General features: G+C 42.9%; 1 protein-coding gene across 12 annotated transcripts in view; it reads right to left on the reverse strand.

Annotated features, from left to right (window-relative positions):
* The window catches only part of LOC124856526 (band 4.1-like protein 1), a 167,096-nt gene extending 149,373 nt beyond the window's left edge, over positions 1-17,723 (reverse strand). For 5 of the 12 annotated variants that reach the window (XM_047347041.1, XM_047347039.1, XM_047347040.1 and 2 more), the window contains exon 1: positions 17,579-17,722. The gene's annotated coding sequence lies outside the window, so the exon portion shown is untranslated. Of the gene's footprint in view, positions 1-17,578 lie in introns of all 12 variants that reach the window. The other 7 variants (XM_047347048.1, XM_047347047.1, XM_047347046.1 and 4 more) reach the window with 3 other exon arrangements.
* Between the last annotated feature and the right edge of the window lie 1,250 nt (positions 17,724-18,973).

An 18,973-nucleotide genomic window follows, 5' to 3' on the forward strand; every position in this document is an offset into this window, starting at 1 on the left:
GCGGTGTTTTCCATACAGAAGGTCTTTAAAAGTGATGCCCTGGGAGATGATTGGCCAAGGAGGAGTGCAGACCTGCCGTTGATTGGAGCAGCCAGTGAGGAGTGATTGGATGTGGCGGGGTGGAGAGTCTTCCATGTTGAATTTTTGTTTAAACTCCTTTTGTCATATTTTTCCAATTTTTACAAATTTGTAGATATTTACAAGATCTATGAGACAAGACCAAGCACTATTGAAATGGCAAGGTATGTCTCAAAAACATCTGCCTTGTTATGAATGAGGTTTATGAATTGTATGCATATTCGCTTTTGAATCCCAATTTATTTCAGTATAGAATGATCTTTTATTTGTCTCTCAGTGGTACACTAAAGATAAACAATTATAATAAAATAAAATGATTGCCTGATAAAAGGTAGAATAAAAGGTACATACTTCCATAAAGAATGTATTGTCCATTGTTTTGCTAAACAGGAAAGTGATTCTTAAATTCAGTTTTGCCCTAAATAAAGAAGTTAATATATTGTCATATTGTAATATGCTGCGGTATCGAAAATGGCATCGAGTTTGAAGTTTTTGTATCGTGACTCTAATAGTAACTCTGCTTTTATCCAATCTGTACACATAAAAATGTGGCTGTTTTTATTCAAAACACCAAGTGTGGCAATAAAGAAACATTAACATACAATAAAATATTTTATTACATCTGAGACAGATTTATAGAATGTAAAACAATGGAATCCTGATACTTAAAAAAACAAGAATGCAAGAAAAATGTATGCATCTGATATTTTGCAGCCATAAAATATAGTCATATCCTTTTTTTTATCTTGCATAAATCTTTAGGTAATTAAAGAAGGTGGAAAGCTAGAATTCTAACTGGAACTTCACTCAAGAAAAGATTTCAACTTTACAAAACACAAACCAGCGGCATAGACAATGTTTGTTGAAACTGTTGCAATAAGCACTGTGACGATGGTAGAAATCAGGGTTGCAATCTTTTTACTGTGCTGCCACACACATGGACAGCATCATAATATCATTAATTGTAGATTTAACTAAAACATACCTTCTTATTTGTGTCTGCAGCACGTTGATGAAGATGAACCAAGCACCTAATTTTAATCTATAGTTATTTCTCTTTTTTGTACCAGCAGTAATTTACGAGCCTGCAACACGAAAACACAATCCATCCATCTTCCAGAGTGCTGTCTTTTTACAAGCAAAGGATCTACAAGCTGCTTTAACTGAGCTTGAAAATATAACATTTGAAATCCAGAGCGCATGTTTAAGGCTCTTATTGTGAATGTCTTATGGTAACCACCATTTGTCACCTGGCAAGGCAATCATGGCCCCTGCAAGATGGGGTTTAATAGCAATTTTATAATTATTTTAGCAGTTTTGTAATGTAAGCAGACCTTCAATTATCTGCCACAATTTAAATAAATCTGACTGACTGCTAAACACAAAAACCAGGCCGTTCAGAAGTGCTCACATATCCAACTAAAAGTTAATTGACTTAGCAGTAGCTGAAGGCAGAGCCAGTGGAGGCAACATAATGGAGGCAGAGAGCTCAAATTAAAAATCTTTATTGGTTGCATTTGAATGCAACCAGTAGTTTTACATCCAGCTGCTGTAAAAGAAAGGATGCCACCTCAACTGTGGTCTTGAATGGCCTTGCAAAAGCTTCCTGAGTCTAACATGTCCAAGACTGACATAAGACTGGGTGCATTCCATTGTGTGACAAGACCAAGACTTTGGGGCCTGTCTTGAGATTAAGACTGATCCCACGAACCACACCACTAGTAGCAACATTAACAGGAACAATCTGTGCTGTAGCTGATCTGTGCTCTAAGCTACACCTGATTAACAGCTATGCTATCCAGAAAAAAATTTATATCACTTTATTTTTATTATTCAGCTAATAAATGACTAAGGACAATAATAATTTTCAGTCAGTTTCTAATTAGATTTTTTGTGGCTCATACACATATAGCTGCACCTACCCATGTGTCCTGACAATGTTATTAACTATTTCCTCATCGTTTGCTGTCAAATCGCTGTATAAATCCCTGGGGTATTCTGAATTACTGCTACCGTAATCCTCCTCCTTGCCATCTTTTGACATGGGAAACCATCATCCAGCTTTATTTACCTCTAGTTAAGTTGCTTCCAAATAGTTTCATATTTCAATGACTTTTTTGTTCAAATTCAATGCAATAAAGTCACAGGAGCTTATTTTACAGACAGAAATACAAAAAAAAAAAAAAAAAAGAACTGCATAGTTGAAAGATCAGGCCTTTGAGGGTCATGCATTCATGCTGTGTATGCTAGGGATATATTTATAGAGCTGGATGGACTGTTATTGTCTTTAATTTTCACACTTGACTTGATTTTAGTGGCCAAAATTAAAAAGCTCACACATGCATATTTCCTACCCATATGCAGACTCAGTTTGACCTGGTGATAATTATTGGACCAAATTTTACAGCTGCATTTTCCAGAGCATTCTGGTCATTTTATAGTTTTGAGGCAGCACCACCAAAGACTGCAAGCCAATGCAGAGGGTAGTCAGAACGTCAGAGAGAATTTTCCAAACACCACTTCTATCCCAGCAGGACATCCATCTCTAGAAAATATACTGTAGAGCTAGGCTCATCATCTGTGATTATGCCCACACCCAGCACAACCTTTTTTATACTTCAACCACTTGCGTTCCAGCAGATGAATTGTATCAGAGGAAAATGAGTAAAAGAAAGACTTGATTTTACAGAGCTCATTGTCATACAATCAAACAATACACATTCGAAAAAGCTTGTTTTTTTTTCTCACCAAAGTGACCACATGGGGAACTACAGTTAATGGCAAAAGTATTGATACAACTTGGATTTTGGCACTTTTTGTCTTGTAACGACAACAAACTACAGATTTTTATTAGCATTAGAAAAACGGATGAGACATCAATTTTCAAGTCTTGCAAAAAAAATCTCATTTAGGTGTAGGCCATGCTAACACCTAACTGTGTTTCAGGTCGTTTTCCTGCTGAAAGTCTTGGTGTGCATACAGTACAGCTGATACTCCACAAGGCTGCAAACACAGCAACAACAGTGAGGTGGAGCAACAAAAGGCTCTAACCACACAGAAAACACACACAATGTTTGTCGAGTGTGCCCACAGATCAGAACCAAGAACTGTAAACACAGACTCTAATCATGCCCCACACAAGCAGTGACTGTGGCCTGGATCAGCATTGCAACCTCTTGGACCAGTTTAAAAGCCACACGGCCATCTGTATAACACTGAAGTTTTCTGAAAAGAAAAACAGCCAAAACCACGGTCAGAATGACCCCCAAGCAAGAACACAGCACGTCAGTGAGAAACACAGGGAGGTATACAGCAGGCCGGCAGCAACAGCAACACAGCCTGCATGCAGACGACGCCCACCTGCCTCACTGGGCAATAGGTGTGCAATCATCATTCAAGATAATTACCAGTGAAACATAATGTAGGGATCAGAGTGAACCCACAGTCCTTAGATGAGCTTTATATCTTGTGAAGCACAAAGAGGCAACAACAAATTTTAATCTCAGACCGGCTGCCATGGGTTTAATTTAGCTGTATTTTACCTGCAATCTGCAATTTAATCATCCCAAGCAAACATTGTTTTTATGCAAATGGGATTGGAATACACTCAGAGCCAGCAGGTTTTATATTTCTGTGAATCTTAATTTTTTTATATGCTTTTCATACTGTGCCTTACAAAAGTATTCACACCCATAGAGTTTTTTCACATTGTCACATCTCAGCCATGAACTTCGGTGCATTTTTATTGGGATTTTATGATATCAGCCAACCAACACAAAGTAGAATATCATGATGAGGTGGGAAGAAAAGGATTTATGGTTTTCAAATTATTTAGCAAAGATAAATCAGAAAGATAATATGAATTTGTTTTTGGCCACTTTACTTTGATACAGTGAAATAAAATACAACCAGTTCCATTCAGAAGTTGCATAATTTTTCAATGATGCATGTGCAGTTTGATTTCAGTATAATTGCAGCTGTTCTGGGAGGGCCTCAGAGGTTTGCGAGAGAACCTTAGTGACCAAACAGCATCATGAAGACTAAGGAACACAGCAGACAGGTCAGGGAGAAAGCTATGGAAAAGGTTAAAGCAAAGTGAGGTAATAAAATAATATCAATAATAATAATATCAATAATATGTATCTCAGAGAGGCCATCTAACGACACAACTGCAGACCTACCTAGATATAGCCATTAACTGACAAGGAGAGCATTAATCAGAGAACCAACTAGAAGGAATATGGTAGATCCTGTAGGAGCTGCAGAAATTCAAAGCTCAAGAGGGAGAACATGTTCACTATTAGTTGTGCACACCACACATCTAGCTGCATTCAATTTCAACAAAACACAGTGAAGTTTGTGATTGTAGTGAGACAAATTGCGGGAAAAAACCTTTAAGGGGTATGAATACTTTTACAAGGCTCTGTAGTTTTACTCAATTTACCAGTATATGACTTAGGATATCACGCATCCTAATATTCAGAGAAATGAACACAGACAGACAATGGACTTAGACTTCCTCCACAACTGCTATATGCCAAGGCTGTAATTAATGACTACCAAGTGTGAAGTAGCCAAGGAAAACAATGGCTGCTGGTGCAGTTTGTCCAAAAATGCCAAAATAGAGTAGCTGGAGAAAGATATGTCCGGAGCAAACTTTTGAAAAGACTGATTAAACTTCCTAAAAATACCAGGCAACTGTTTTCTAATCCCACATTTACAAAACTTGCCCAAAATATACATTCTGCTCTGCAACAGGGAAAGAAAATTCAGCACCATTTCGGGCATAAATGCTCAAGATCAAAATCAAAAACAACATGATGATTCGTATCCATGAGAGGCAGGAGATTTGTTCAAAGAAGGCAGCTGTGACAAGGGAGACAAGTGTGGTTATGCAGAGGAGGAGAGAAAGAGAAAGACAGGGAAAAAAACAAGAACCTGCTGACTCACGGCAGTTATGGGGCTGAGGGGGGCAGAGCCACTGCTGCACAGGTTTAAAGCTCACTGCTTCTCCTTCAGAAGGACAGGCCAATGCTTCTCATCAACCCTGAGCAGCCATATGAGCGATGGCTGGAAATAGAATGGTCAAATAAAACTGTCTCAGGGCATGAAATAAGTCCCCTTTCTCTATTCTGCCATCCTTGTGAAAACAGACTGATGCAATCTGAGGGAGGTAATAAATTCCCCAAAGCTTTGGGAGAGTAAACCAAAAGCAAAAAAACAAACTAGATATAAAGTCCCCGATCAGACAGAGAACAGCAAGACTACAATTGCTCTGGGAAAGGATTCTCAATAGGAATACTTAGAAAAACCAAATGAGTCTGATCACTGCTGTAGGCAATTCCCTGACACTCTATTCAAGCTAAATAATGTTGTTGGCTGCCCTGGAAAACGATTCTGACACATCTGCAGCGGAGGCTGCATTATTATGAGCCTTAATTCAGCTGCTTTACAACAAAATCACGCCACCCCTATGATTATACTGTCAAACTCAAGGACAGTAATGCTGTAATGCTAGGAGTGTGTAAAACAGAAGAGCAGATGTGGCTAACATATAGTTGCAGCGTAGTACTTCATCGTAGTACTAAAATTACAGCTTTGTTGGTCAACAATCGATACCACACTGCAGTTCATCTCCTATTATGTGTCCGGATGATTTGTTACACACAAAGTAAACAGTGTTTAGTAATGAAATGTTTGGAGTGACGACAAAGCCCTACCTCAGGCCCATCTGGACAGCTTTTAGATTTGGTTTTAAACATGTGCCTGGTTGATAAATAAAAGTTCACCTCCTCCACTGCAAAACTAGAAAAACCCACTTCAATTAGCAATCCGTTTATTAGACAAGCATTGCAAAAGACAGCAAAAGAAATCAAATTATTTTAAGCTTGATTGTCTCTGACAGGTGTCTGATTGGTCAGAAAGCCAAAAATCAATTCATTTTTCTGATCTGTGAAGGCACTGCAGCTCCACCAAGTTTGGCTAATATGACTGCTCAGCATCTGTTATGCTGTGTGCATTTGTCATAGTTTTTAAGGCCGACTTGACCCACATGCAGAGGACACTCAGACAGAGAAGAGTAAATTAAGTTTTTCTTTTATTTCTTTTCGACTCAGGAACGAGGTGGGCAGAGCGATCTGGAGACAGACTGCAAAAGAAGAACAGAGGTGAGCGGAGGAACAGATTGGAATATTCAAACAAAGACCTATGCTCACTTTCCGGAAGGCGATCGATCCGCCAGGGGGAGAAACCGGTTCAAGTCTGTGGTAGTGCCTGCCCAGAACGATTTGAGCGATTTGATATTCCAAGTAACAAGTGGTGGACAGGTTGCGCCTCCAGCTGGAGGACTCGCAAGGGCAGCAACAGGTTCCAGTCTTGACAGGAGGTGGGTTCAGGAGGAAAACCCCAGCTTGGCGTGAAAAGCCTATGACGAAGGAAACAAGACGGATAATTAATCAAGGCTCAAAAAACAAGTGGAGCTTCCAGAATTCAGCAGATAATGGCCAGGTAAACACTACCACGGTAGGCAAACACTCAGGCGTAGAAAAGCCAGCGAACCACCCTCATACAGTCCTCCAGCTGATGAAGCAACGACGTACACCTGTCAACACTCCGGTCTGCAGCTCCAGCGCCTCTTAGGGTGAGAGAAGGTTAGTAACAGGCAGGTTGAACAACACACTGTGACACTACCTCCCCCTCAACGACCGCCACTCGGCGGTCCCGAAGATCCGGGCTGGGAGTCCCAGTAGTCCCGGACGAGCGTCGGGTCCAGGATGAAGGATCGCGGAACCCAGGAGCGATCCTCCGGACCGTATCCCTCCCAGTCAACGAGGTACTGACATCCTCGGCCCCGTCAACGGGAGTCCACGATCCGGCGGACCGAATAGGCCGGGTGGTCCTGGAAATCCCGGGGCGGCGGCGGAGGCACAGCTGGAGGGCAAAGTGTGCTGGTCTGGACCGGCTTAATTTGGGAAACGTGAAAAACCGGATGAATCCGGAAACTGGCAGGCAAACGAAGTCGAACTGAGGCTGGCCCAACCAGGGACTCGATGGAGTAAGGACCGATGAACCTGGGAGATAGCTTTCGGGAGAGGGACTTGAGAGGGACGTCCCGTGTGGAGAGCCACACCTGCTGACCCGGATGGTAGGTCGGGGCCAGACACACGCCTGTCGGCGTAACGCTTGTTCTGAGCTGCCGTCCGATGCAGCGCCTTTGTAGCTGCGGTCCAGATGCGCTTGCTCCTGCGGATGTGTTGATGCGCAGACGTCACCGTGATTTCCCCCTCATCGGACGGAAACAGGGGGGGTTGATAACCCAGGGAGACCTCAAACGGGGTAAATCCAGTTGCTGTTGAGATGTGCGAGTTATGCGAGTACTCGACCCAAGACAGGTGGGTGCTCCACTCGACGGGATCAGAGGATGCAACACAACGGAGCACCGCCTCCAACTCTTGGTTGAGCCTCTCTACCTGCCTGTCGGTTTGAGGGTGGAAACCGGAAGTCAGAGAAACCTTCGCCCCCAGAGCCGTGCAGAACTCCTTCCATAGCCGGGCGGTGAACTGGGGTCCCCGATCCGACAGTATGTCTTGGGGTATTCCATGGAGCCGGAATACATGTTTTACCAAGAGCTGTGCGGTCTGGAGGGCTGATGGCAATCTCCTAAGAGGAATCAGATGACAGGCTTTAGAAAACCTGTCCACAATAGTCATAATGGTTGTCATACCGCGAGAAGATGGTAATCCTGTGACGAAGTCTACTGCAATGTGGGTCCAAGGGCGGAGAGGTACAGCTAGCGGTTGCAGGAGGCCCGCGGATGGTCGGCTCGACGTCTTGTTCCGTGCACATACTGGGCAGGCAGATACAAATTCTTTGACATCACGATGCAGTGTGGGCCACCAGAATCGCCTGGCAACAGCTGCGATAGTTTGACTGGTCCCCGGGTGAATGGCAACTCTTGAAGAATGGAACCAGGCAATCAACCGGCCCCGAACTGCTGCAGGAACGAACATGCAGTTAGGCGGACCGGTCCCTGGGCCCGGGTCAGCAAGGAGGGCCTGACGCATGCAGTCCTCTATCTCCCAAGTTATGGCTCCTACGGTGCAGCTGGGAGGCAGGATGGGTGCGGCTTCTTTCTCAGTGTCATCCGAGGTGAATTGCCGAGACAGAGCATCGGGCTTAACGTTCTTAGTGCCAGGTCTGTCAGAAATTGACAGGATAAATTGAGAAAAAAAAAAGAGACCAACGTGACTGACGGGGATTTAAACGTTTGGCTGACTGAATATATGACAAGTTTTTATGATCGGTCCAAACCAGCACAGGCAACTCAGGCTCCTCCAAGGCAAGTTTAATGGCCAGCAGTTCTCTGTCCCCAACATCATAATTCCTCTCCGCAGGCCCCAGGCGACGGGAGAAGAAGGCGCAGGGATGAAGCTTGCCGTCCTGGCTCTGACGCTGGGAGAGCACCGCTCCCTCCCCAGTGTCAGAAGCATCCACCTCCAAGGTGAATTGCACTCCGGGATCAGGATGAATGAGCACCGGCGCTTGAGCGAACCTCTCTTTTAACAGGCTGAAAGCTGCTTCAGCTTCGGGAGACCAGGTGAAGGGTACTCTGACGGATGTTAATGCTGTCAGAGGACTGGCGATGCGGCTGTAGTTCTGGATAAACCTCCTATAAAAATTAGCGAACCCCAAAAAGCGCTGCAACTGCTTTCGAGTGGTTGGCGTTGGCCAGTTCTCCACAGCCTTCACCTTGCCTGGATCAGCGCGAACCTGCCCACCTTCAAGGATAAAACCTAAAAAGCTTATGGAAATTTGATGAAAGTGACACTTCTCCGCCTTAACAAATAGTTGGTTCTCCAGGAGGCGCTGCAGAACCAAGCGTACATGACGGCGGTGCTCTTCAACAGTCTTCAAAAAAAAACAAGATGTCGTCTAGATATACAAAAACAAATACATCCAAAAAACCTCTTAAGACGTCATTTACAAGAGTCTGAAAAACTGCAGGGGCGTTGCACAGTCCAAACGGCATCACTAAATATTCAAAGTGCCCGAGAGGTGTCTTGAACGCCGTCTTCCATTCATCCCCCCGGCGGATACTACCTAAATGATAAGCGTTTCTAAGGTCGAGCTTGGTAAAGATAGTAGCCCCATGAACAGGCTCAAAAGCCGCTGAGAGAAGAGGTAATGGGTACCTATTTTTAACTGTAATTGCGTTAAGCCCCCTATAATCGATGCAGGGGCGTAGGGAGCCATCTTTCTAACCGACAAAGAAAAAACCCGCACCGAGCGGAGACGAGGATGGCCGAATGATGCCGGCTGCAAGCGATTCTCCAATATATTTTTCCATTGCCCCCCTCTCGAGCCAGGAAATTTTATATAACCGGCCGGAGGGCAATGGCGCGCCTGGCAGAAGATCGATTGCGCAATCATAGGGGCGGTGAGGTGGTAGAGAAAGGGCCCGTGTCTTACTAAAAACGGGGCTAAGGTAATGATATTCATGCGGCACCTGGGTGAGGTCTGAAAGGTCATCCTAAACCCTCTCTTCAGAAGATCTAGGAGTAACAGCTGATTGTAAGCAGGTAGATAAACACCGGGGTGACCAGGATTCGACTCTTAATTCAGTCCAATTCAGGTGAGGATTGTGGTTCTGTAGCCACGGGAAACCCAGGACTAACGAGGCCTGGGAAATGGGGAGAACAAATAACGTAACACGTTCTCTGTGATTCCCTGATAACACTAATTCTACAGGCTCAGTTCTGTGTGTAATACAATGGAGAGTCTGGCCATCCAATGCCAGAACCCGGCGTGGAATAGGCAAAACCTCGGTCTTAATGCGTTGTCTTCTGACCAACTCCTGATCTATCAGGTCTAGCTCACAACCAGAATCTAATAAGGCGGACAAGAGAATAGTACGTTGATCTAACAGCAACGTAGCCGGTAGAGTGAAGCGGGAGAGCAAGGGTGGTCGTTGGTCCGCCGGGTCCCCCATCAAAACCGGCGGACCCGCCCTTTTGGCCGGACCGGGCAAACAGAAATAAAGTGCTCAGCAAATCCACAGTAAAAGCATTGCCCGGCCCTCCTGCGGCGCTGCCGCACATCATCAGGAAGTTGGGCCCCTCCCAACTGCATGGGCTCGGGCTCAGACTGGCTCGGAGGCTGCACCGGCTGAGACAGAGACAACGGAGAGGAGACGAGATGTGGTCTAGCAGCGGACCGCTCAGAGCGGGTCCGCCTCCTCTCCCTCATCCGGTTGTCCAGGCGGGTGGCCAAATTTATGTAATCATCAAGTCCCTCGGGCTCCTCCAGAAGGGAGAGCTCGTCTTTCAAACTCTCATCTAGAGTTTGGAAAAAGGCAGATTTTAGGGTGCTGGAGTTCCAACCCGACGCAACTGCCAGCGTGCGGAAATTGATAGTGAACTCTGTCAGTGGCCGGCCGTGCTGCTTTAACGCTCGCAAACGGCGAGCCACACTAGATCGGTCCATGTCAATGTCAAACATCAACCTAAATTCTTTAATGAACTCGTCATAGGAACAGCCAAAACTATTGTGATTTGAAAACCTAGCCTCAGCCCACCACAGTGCTCTGCCGGTGAGCAGGCCCAACACATAGGAAATTCTCACATCATCATGGGGAAATGACTGTGGAGACCTATTAAAGACAAGGACACACTTTAAGAGAAACCCCCGGACGCTACCAACCTCCCCAGAAAACTTCTCCGGGCTAGGGCAAACTACTTCCCAACTATGAGGAAGTTGCTGGGACTTCTCCTCCACGCCTCTTAGGGTGAGAGAACGTTAGTAACCGGCAGGTTGAACCACAGACTGTGACAGCATTCATTTCTACTGAACGCAGACATACTGTGCCAGGGCTTCCCCATACAGGAAGATTCCGCTTTTCTTGTCTAGACGAAAACGGAAACCCGGACGTTTTCAAAAAGTTACACTCTGAAACCTGTTTTAAAATTGTGCTGTCTTCAGAGAAAACAAGCGCCATTACCATGTACATGAACGCTACAAAACCTTTCCGTTTTCACCAAGAAATGTGTAAACAGGGCCTAAATGTGAGCTATTTTCATTATCGCCGAAGCAGTCATAAATCATAAATGTACTAAATTTATAGGTTACTTTCAGAGTCATCCTGATCATTCAAGGCACTTTTCACATTCACCAAGTCAAACTCACAAATGCCAAAATTGAATACAGTGATATGTAGATCAGTAGGTAACCCTTGAATCAAACCCACTATTTTTGTGATCAAGAGACGACTACTTTTCACACTGAGCCACTGCTGGCCAGTTCAAAATACTTTAATCAAACTTGCAATTAATTTATGAAACCCATACGTCATTAGGCTCATTTAAATAAATGGTCTGTGGCCTCTCTAAGCTATGGAAAAAGAACGTACAAAATTCACTGGGATTCCTATTACCCAGGTAAAACAAATCCTGGGGTTTTAAATCCTTTCAGTGAAAAAGGGTCTATATAAAACAGTCCAAATGGTTCTTTGTAATATTAGTAATGCAAAGACTGATACTGTGATGATTGCGAATCAATTTATTGTACAGAATTAAGTCAAATTGTTGCTCTGCATCAAGCCGACCAAGTTACTAAAGAGGTTGCTGCCACTAGGATAAGAATCAGCATAGTTTATGATCTGAAAGTAGAGAATCCACCATCTGTAAGAAATGTGGTCTGAAAAAATACTGGGATGAAGTTGTGTGAAGACATAATGAAAAGAGTCACCTAATCATAAAAAGAAAGAAGATTTCCACTCTTACTGTAAGAAGTGTACTCAAGGTAATTGGACTACACAACTGCCTTATGAAGACCACTTATCAGTGAGGATATTCAAAATAAATGAGCTTCAATTTTCTATGGACATTAAGATTGCTCCTTAGAGAAATTGAAAAAGCTCATGTGCTTTGATGAGTGCTGTTTTATTCCATTTCAGCAGAAGGGTACGATGAGCAGCAGATTAAATGATATGCCTCTATCAAGGCTTGTGCCTACAGTACAAGGTGCTATGCATTTATCTGAGAAGCATAAGGCTTTGACTTAAAGAGTTCTCACAAGTATGGAGGACACACGTGTGCCTGTGTGTGACTGGTCACTGGAGTTTAGCAGACAGGAAGAGACGTGACCGCACTCACCAAGCAACCAAATCATGACAGGTCACATAATGTTCAACTGGGCCAAAACCAAAGACAGCCAGGTACAGGACACACACATTGACACACACAACCTCCTGTCAACATCACAGGTCAGATCACAGCGACCTCGCAGCATTATGCAGCTTTCAAGCCCGCGCCAAATGACACGGCATATACCAAATTGACAACAAGTCAAGAAAAAAGGCCCGTTTTAATCCACCTCCTGTGACTCTGACAGGTAACCAACCATGGCCCTGTTATCCAACATCGATGTGAAGCTAAAATATGAAATGGTTGAGTTAACTTGCAAGTGCAGGGAATGATTCCCTCCAAACAGAGCGGGGAGAGGAGAAGGACTGCTTCAGATTCTTCATATGAGCTCATTTGAATTGCAAATGCTGCTAGACAGCATGCTGAGCTGCAAAATCCCAACAGAAGCCTCTGGCATCTGAAGTCAATACACAGAAAGTAACATGAACTCACCAGGATCGAGACATTACTTCATATGTGCGCTACGTAAAAGGAATTATGGACAATCTTTAAGTTTGATTCAATTTAAAGGATGCGAACTTCATTTGCATGTGCACAGCTGTAAAGATAAAATCATAGCTATCTTGCTAATATGGATGAGATGTGAAAGCCGGGCTGCCAGCTAAGGCTTACAGCTTCAGCATGGAAGAAGAGGATGACTAACAATTACAAGCCCACCTGTATGACAGCAGGGGGGCGGCTCACAACACTGTAGCAAACCAGCCTCTATTGTTCTCTGAAATGAGAAGACCAGGACTGCTGGTGATTGTGCTCACCATTTGAACCTTTTTTGGCACGAAATGCAGTCACCTTCTGTACTTCCGGTCAACCATACACCAATTGTCAGAAGAACTTTTCACACTCACTTAGACAAATCAGGACGTCATGTAATTTTCCATAATCTACTGTTAATCTGTAGTTACAGGTCTCCATTAAATAGCATCTACGTGCAAGAAGTCAGTCAGATCTCTTGCAGGTAGATCTACGACTTTGGTTTGATCTGTCAATGGCTATGGGCCTTTTGATACATTGCCCTTCAATGCAAGACTTATGAGCCTTTTCTGAGAACTAATGTCAAGGTAGAAAAGAGGTAGAACCAAAGCTACACATATGAAACTGAAACATGTAGTCACACGACTAAAGCAGGGGATGCAGAGCCATGAAGACCAATAACGATCTTGTCAGCTAATTCTGCAATGCTGCTTTGCAGTATGTAAGAAAACAAGTGCTAAGCTGCCTTTGTTTAGGCTTATGGAATTACCAAAGGCCAACAGCAGCAGTTTTATGAGGATGTTGCTTCTGACACCTGTACATACAGTATTTATTATGAACAACCCTTTCTGCATTACGAAACCAAAGAACAGATGACCAGATTTACTAACATCCCCTTTTACTCAAGAATCAAAGGAACCTTTGACTAAAGGCAGCACACAGTTAATCTTTCTAAAACACCAACCTTGACCGTGCAATATTAAAAACCTTCAGACATATTCTCCATATCACTTTTATTACTCAAAACACTAGATTAATGATCAAAACAGTAATATTTAGACACTTCTCAGTACTGTTGACAGTCCAAGGGCCATTCTTGTGGTTTAATATCACATATTCAGAATTTTCAGAAGGCAATTTCATTGTTTGTATAAACCAGATTATGTCAAAGACTATAAACTGTGGTGTGGAGTTCCTATGGGATTCTGTTTCAGGCCTTATTCCATTCTCGCTGTATAACCTCCCTGTAGAACAGATATATAATTGATACAGTATCATATCAAATGAGTGCTGATTATGTCAAAGTCCATTACTAAATTCTTAGCTTTGCAAAGTGTAAGGCAAAAATAGGTATCACAAAACCTGGCAGATTGATTATGTATGTCCCAATTTTAGTAAAATATTGTGCAACCAGCCCTATGTCAAAAAAACAGTTGGAGGAGTGTCAGTATGACTGTTTTTAAAAGCAAGTTTAAATCCTATAACACCAAAATATAAAATAGTATCGCAAATGTTAGATCAACACTAACTTCAAAGTAAATCAGAGGATTTGAAATTGTGTATATGCATATTTATGTGAATTTTGTACTTTCCGTACATACAATGCTAATAAAACACAGCAGTCACATCTAGAGTTTAAGATAAAAACTGAAACGTTTTTCACTCAAGAAAATTTTAAAATCTAAAAGGCTACGTAGTTTATCTGATTTGGAGAGGCATTTGCTAGTTTTTATTTGTGTAGCCTGGGTATGTCTGTTCGGATCACCAAATTCAACCTTATCAAAACTGTCCCTCACCAAATGCATCTGTTTTATTAGATTGTTCTTTTTTATGTTTGTTTGACTTCTTAATTGAATTGTGTAATGGACTTCATCATCATTTTTACCTCAGAGGTTGCTTTTACTGTTTTAAAACTCACATAAGCATCTCAACTTCCTGGATCTGGACAAGGGTCACGAGGAAACCATAGTGCGCATCAAGTGGGTGTTTGCTTCCAATTACAAGACACCGAATGTCATGAAGAAAACTTAGATGACCATTGATGAGTTCTCCAAGACATCTAGTTGCGGTTTTCTTGTTATCTCGGTGCCTAAACTAGGCAGCTTTAGGTCTTTTATGTCTTGCTCTAAACAACAACATCACGGTCGCTGTTTAAAGGAAAAGCCTTTGGCAGAAATATGGGTTTGTGTGGAACATATTTAAAGATCAAAGTAATTTCAATGCATTTGCATTTAATAACAGTTTGACTTGTATAGTCATGCACTTAACTGCCATTCTGAATTTTTAGCCCCTGGCAGCAACAGCTTTAACAACGGCACTTAGAGATGGCATTTGCTGTATTCTCAAATATTTATAAATGGGCAATAAATTCATATACATGACAATTTAAAGATAAAAAGAAGGCCACTTACAGCTTTGTTGGATTTCCTACAGTAGGCCAAAATATTTCTCCATATGCTGCAATAGCCAGGAGAATAATTGTGAAGCTATTTGCATAGCCTACAAAGAATTGCCTAAGCATGCTCCTACCTCTGCAGACAGATTTCTTCACTGTGCCTTTTGCACAGTAAACACTTCACTGACAGATTCATTGACGGTGAGATGAGGGCATCAGTTTAGTTACTCTTTGTTTTTGAAGCCAAAGAATAACCACATTGTGCAGCTGTTGATGGAAGGACATAGGTGACTCTGTTTGAAACCCCAACACATCCCCTTTGTACAGTGCCTTTCAAAAGCATTCATACCCCTTCACTTTTCCACATTTTATTACGTCAGAATCACAAAACTTCCATGTATTTTATTGCGATTTTATGTGATAAACCAACACAAAGTACTGTATAATTGTGGAGTGCCAAAAAAAATGACCTATGGTTGAGATTTTGTTTCATAAAAAGGTAAAGAACGTGGTATGCATTTGTATTCAGCCCCTTTTACTTTGATACCTCTGATTAAAGTCCAGTGCTACTAATTCAGAAGTCATGTAAGTAGTACATGGAGTCCATCTGTGTGTTATTTAATCTCAGCATTACAGCTGTTAAAAAGGTTTGCTTCAGAACATCAGTGAATAAACAGCACCGTGAACACCAAGGAACATAGCAGACAGAGCAGGGATACAAATGTCGGAAAGTAAGTTTAAAGCAGGGTTGGGTTATAAAATAATGTCCAAAGCTTTGTACTTTTCATAGAGCTCTGTTCAATTCATCTGAACATAGAAAGACTATGGCATTAGTGCAAACCTAAGAACACATGGTCATCCACCTAAACTGACTCTGAGTAATCAGTAAATACTATTAGTTGTGTGTTAGACATATCTGGCTTTTACACAACAGTAGCCTGGAGAAAGCCATTATAGAAAGAAAAGCATTGGAAATCCAATTTTAGTTTTTCACAAGCAGTGTAGGGGGGTGGAAAAAGGTCAGATGAGACCAAATTGGAATGTTCTGATCAAGATGTATGTATGAATGTATGGTGTATGGCATGTATGGTAGAAAACTAACACCCTAAACTCACCATCCATACAGTAAAACATGTTGACAGTGTCATGCTATTGGAAAGCTCTTGTTCAAAAGTGACACTAAAGCCAATCAGAATTGATGGAAAGATGGATGCAGCTAGACACATGGCAATGCTGGAAGAAAAGCTGTTAGACTTGGGTAAAGACCTGAAACCGGTGCAGAGGTTCACCATCAAGCAGGACCACCACCCTAAATATACAACCACAGCATGCAAGGGTCTCCAACTCCAATCCTCGAGAGCTACTATCATGCAACTTTTAGATACATCCCTGTTGAATCAAATGATCGAATAAGCTCTTCAGAATACCATCAATTTTGGCAAAGGCCTGGTAACGAGCCAATAATTTGATTTAGGTGTGTTGGAGCAGGGATGCATCTAAAAACTGCAGGATAGTAGCTCCCGAGGACTGAAGTTGAAAACCCCTTGTTTAGATCGAAGCATTCCCACACAGTAAAATGGCACAGTCAAAGCCCAGACCTAAATCTAACTGAGAATCTGTGGACAAACTTTGAAATGCTAGGTGTTCTGATTCTAAAATGAGTTTGGGCTAGAGTATTTGTGCTAAGAAGAATGGGCAAAAAAATTTCAGAAATGCACAAAGCAGGTAGACACATAGCCCAAAACACTTGCAGCAGGAACTGCAGCACAGGGTAGTTCTACAAAGTAGAAAAAGTGGGAAAAAATGTAATAGTTATGAGTTCTTTTGCAAGGCCATGTTCATAATGAGGCTGTTGCGTTTTTAGTATTGGGTGTGTTTGAGAATACACTGACTAATCCAAAAGCAGTTCCAGTTTGCCCTGGGCTGGGCCATGAGCAGAGCAGCTGATCTCTGAAGCCTTCACGGCAGCAGCCTTGAAATGACAAGAAAGGTTATGGCGTGTTTGAGAGCGTTATAGTTGCTCATTTTTCACGCAGCGAAGGAGGAACATTGGGAAAGAGTGTTTATTGCTGTCTGCCTGGTGGTAATGTAGTCTACAAGCTGAAAGAGCAGTAGGCGCAAAAACGACGCAACAACTTGCTCCTGCTTCCTTCCCAGCGTTTGTTGGGGGTTTTGTATTCACCCCCCTCCGGCATAGAGCGCGGGGTAACGTCCATGCGTGTTATAAAATGATCCGGTGTGTGGAGCAGCCTCGGCGCGAACAAATTTGTCTTTAAACGCAGCACACGCTCTCACAAAAACGCGATCAGTAGCGAATTACGCATAAAGAAGGAGCATATAAGCAGTAAAGACTAGCATGTAATGAAACCCACACTGTGCTTATGGCGCAATCAGACAGCTGTCAGGGAAAAATACAGTGAATATGCCAACATACCCTCCTGTCAGACAGGCATCCAAGTGAGGACCATGGATGGTGCGCACCGTGGGGAGTTCAGTCCTGCTGTTGCCGCCGCTCTGTGTTTATTTCCCGGTTAGACGGAGTGGGAGTGGGTCGGTGTTATGCCGGTGTAACGCCTGATGAGGGAGGAAGGGAGGGAGAACAGAGAAAGAGGGAGGGACGCTATCAGATGCGGGGAGGCAAAGAATGGGAGACACACACACACACACACACGCACGCAAATGCGGGTACAGTGCATGTGTGTGTGCTTGCGCCGGAGGGAATGCGTGGAGATAAACACCACTCGTGTCTTTCCTGCAGAAATCTCCGTCTCTGTCAGTAAGTGTTCAAATGTAAATAAACATGCGCGGAAAATAAGCCAATAAGGTAACAATCCCTTGTTATCATGTGCTGCATTCGTGCATTTTGCGTGCATTCACCAGATAAACATAATTTAAACCGATCTAGACTGTTTGCGGTAGAGTAAAATATGTTTTCTTTTGGTCAGTGAATCAAATATTTAAAAGCTCCTGCAGCTGCATTAGGAGGAGCGTTTGTTTCGTCAGGAATGCTCGGTCCCCTCAGATTTCATCAACTGCATCCAGCCAGTCAGCACACAGCCAAGCTCCCCTTCAGCTTTGCTCTGCGTACACACACATGATGGCATTTATTAACACCCGCCGCTGTAAACACGAATGACGGGAGCTCGTCAGTCAGGTATCACTCCTCCATTGTGCGTCGCTAAATTAACAAGGTATTATTTAGAGAGGCGAGGTTGGTTTGATAGAATTAATCACTGAGAGATTGCTGCTGCTGATTTGATTAATCTCTCTCAGTTTCCTCGGGGAAGTGGAGACGCATTCAGCAGGATAACAAAATTAAAGGAACCTTGCTCCGAGTTTATGTTAACATGCAAGGTCAGGGCAACCTTGTCAGCCACACCTCTACAGGTAGGTAGGCTGGTGTCATGAGGGCCCATGGCCATGGAGCTAAATGGGTCCCAAAAGTTCTGAATGCTAATTTCCCCACCATAGTATTGCATATACGACATCTATTCTATTCAACTGCGATAAGCCATAGATCACTTTGAGATTCTGATTATATAATAGCCATGAGGAAAAATTACATTTTTACAAAATCATGACACTACACAAGCATTAAATGTACCCCCCTTATTCTTGGCAGTGTTGCTGTAGGATTGATTGTGTGTGCAGCTTCCCCTTCCAGTAAGATAGCGGAACATGCACTAAAGTGGTTTGTCTTGATGGCTAATCGTATGTGGTTAACTGTATTTTGAAATTTTATTTTATTTTATTTTTTGCAGATTAGCTTAATTTCCTCTCCTTTTTTATCTTTTTAGATAATTGTGCACTTATGGACAGTCACCTGTGA

The sequence above is a fragment of the Girardinichthys multiradiatus genome, chromosome 20 (genome assembly GCF_021462225.1).
Source record: "Girardinichthys multiradiatus isolate DD_20200921_A chromosome 20, DD_fGirMul_XY1, whole genome shotgun sequence".
Classification (NCBI taxonomy): domain Eukaryota; kingdom Metazoa; phylum Chordata; class Actinopteri; order Cyprinodontiformes; family Goodeidae; genus Girardinichthys; species Girardinichthys multiradiatus.